The sequence below is a fragment of the Lucilia cuprina genome, chromosome 3, assembly GCF_022045245.1.
Source record: "Lucilia cuprina isolate Lc7/37 chromosome 3, ASM2204524v1, whole genome shotgun sequence".
NCBI lineage: Eukaryota > Metazoa > Arthropoda > Insecta > Diptera > Calliphoridae > Lucilia > Lucilia cuprina.
The window spans coordinates 40,815,707-40,818,333 of NC_060951.1; the positions used below are offsets into that span (position 1 = coordinate 40,815,707).

General features: G+C 24.3%; 1 protein-coding gene across 1 annotated transcript in view; it reads left to right on the top strand.

Moving 5' to 3' along the window:
* The window catches only part of LOC124419001 (tyramine beta-hydroxylase-like), a 55,023-nt gene that overhangs the window by 51,027 nt on the left and 1,369 nt on the right, over window positions 1–2,627 (top strand). The window lies entirely within an intron of this gene.

The window sequence follows — 2,627 nt, forward strand, 5'->3', positions numbered from 1 at the left end:
AGTTAGTAAGTTAGTAAGTTAGTAAGTTAGTAAGTTAGTAAGTTAGTAAGTTAGTAAGTTAGTAAGTTAGTAAGTTAGTAAGTTAGTAAGTTAGTAAGTTAGTTAAGTAAGTTAGTTAATTAAATAATTACAAATATTTTTATTTTTATTTAAAAAAAATTATAGTACTTTTTAAAGAAAATATTTTTTTATAGAATCTTTCTGTAAAAATTTTCTAAAAGATTCTCCTTTTATTGAAAAACTTTCAAAAAATTCTCTTTTTTAGTAAAATTTAAAAAAAAAAAATATTTTCTTCTTCATATACAATCACATATCTCCCTATTATTGATGTGTACATTGGAGTGTGAGCATTATTAATTTGAATCTATCTGTTAATCACACGCTTCAATGCTCAAGACAGAAGTCAAGGTTGAAATACAATAATCAAATTCTTTTCTCTTACATGTGAATTCCTTTTACAATTTTCCTTTTTCCTTGATTTCTATTTAATTATTTTTCTTACTTAAAAAAAAACGAAAATTTTTGAAGAATAAAGTTAAACATATTTCATAATAAAATATTTACCTTAAAAGATATACAAGTGGTTTTCTATGATTTCCAAAAACAAAACCCATAAATCTTCTATGATCCTTAGTAAATTTGTATACAACATTTCTGCAACTTATTCAACAATTATTTATTTCCTTCTACAATTCCAAAAGAAATCACTGGCATAACAAGATATACAAAATTTACATAAAAACAATTACGATTTATTAAAAGAAAATATTAAAAACGCAAGATTTGTCTTATCTGTAAAGGAAAATGAAAACACAAATAAAATCCCTTCAATATAAATTAAAGTATAATGCAAATAAAAATTAACGAGAAATTCGAGTTTTTTTTAGGTTTTTTGTTTTATTGTATTTGTATATAAATCGAGTGTAATATCCTTTATTCATACAAATATTGTGAAAAATATGATGATATTATTTGCATTACTTATAAGTATTTGTAAATATTTCCTTGAAATTATATGAAGCGGAAATAATGTATAAATAATAAGAGAAAATTAAAAGGAATACTTGCACAAGGAATGTGAAAAGAAATAGATATGTGTATCCTTCTTAATTAATAGCATTAAAAGTGTAATGTTGTCTACACCATTTCAAGGGAAATGATTTTATCGTATTTAGGATTATGTCTAAATATGTCTTATAGATTTCAATAAGATTTCAGAAAACTCTAAATTTTCTAAAAAGGCAAACTGTTAAAAAGTTCATGTAATAGGAATCCTTCCTTTCAGTGACCAAAAACTTAAAGAATTGTATTTTATAAAATAAATATTATGCTAAGAATCCCTTTAAAAGTAAACATTTTCTCAATGAAAAATTACTAGACCACCATACGTATGATTAATGAATTTTTATATTTATGACGATCATATGCCATGGTGTATTTCTGCACAAGTGCATCTAATGTTTATACGATTAAAAGAAAAAACAAACACCCAAAAGATTAAATATTATCCATTTAAAGCATTTTTATCATAAATATTTAAGAACATTATGAAAAATACCATAATATTTGTTTAGAAATCCTCTTACTAAAACATCATAAATTTGTCAAGGATTTCTGTTACTGACACTAATACAAAATTTCGCATTTCAACATAAATGTTTTTCCATAAAACTGACTGCTAGACAAATTTATCACTTTTGTTTTAAAAAAGCAATTCAAGGTCAAATGCTATGGAATTTTAATAAATATAAATCTTAACTAAACATTATATTTCTATATTAAATTCTAAGAAATGAAAATTTAAACACAAATTTTAATTGGATTTTGCATTTAAATTAAAAGAACAAAACAAGCTTATTTCATCAAAATGTCAATAAACTTGAAAATAAGAAAACCTTCTTTCATCTTAAATTTATCCATCTAACGACTTGCTTTCTTACTTTTGTCTTGTACTATAGCATGAATACATCTAACATTTGTCTATCCTTCTGTCTACATCATTATTGACCCTAATACTTTGCTCTACAAATTACCATAACATCAATCAAGTTAATACAAAATATACACACGAGTCTTTTACAATGACTTCATTAGAAAGACCAAAGTCCTTTAAGACAACATAAAAGATTTGATTTTCCATTTCATATCATCAAGACATATAATATGTAATACTAAATGCTACTGTTTTATATTGTTGGTTTTAAAAGTTGTTATGAATAAGGATGTGTTCCATAAAATTGGAATCCCTAAATACCATATAATAAGCACTCACTCCTTCTTAATGATGCTGGTGAATTTAATGTTCCACTGTTCTGAAGGGCTTAATAAAAAACAAACAGTTAAATAAGTTGTAAGACTAAAATTCTTTATATAAAGTGGTTGTATTGAAGGAAATTAAAAGGACTAAATGATATAGAAAAAGGGGTTTTGTAACAGATATTCATGGAAAGACCTTTTAGAAAGGTTTTCGATTTTAGGAATTTTTTCATCGATTTATATAACAATTTCAGTTCATGTTATTTTTTATTTCTGTTCTAGTTCTGTTCTAGTTCTGTTCTAGTTCTGTTCTAGTTCTGTTCTAGTTCTGTTCTAGTTCTGTTCTAGTTCTGTTCTAGTTCTGTTCTAGT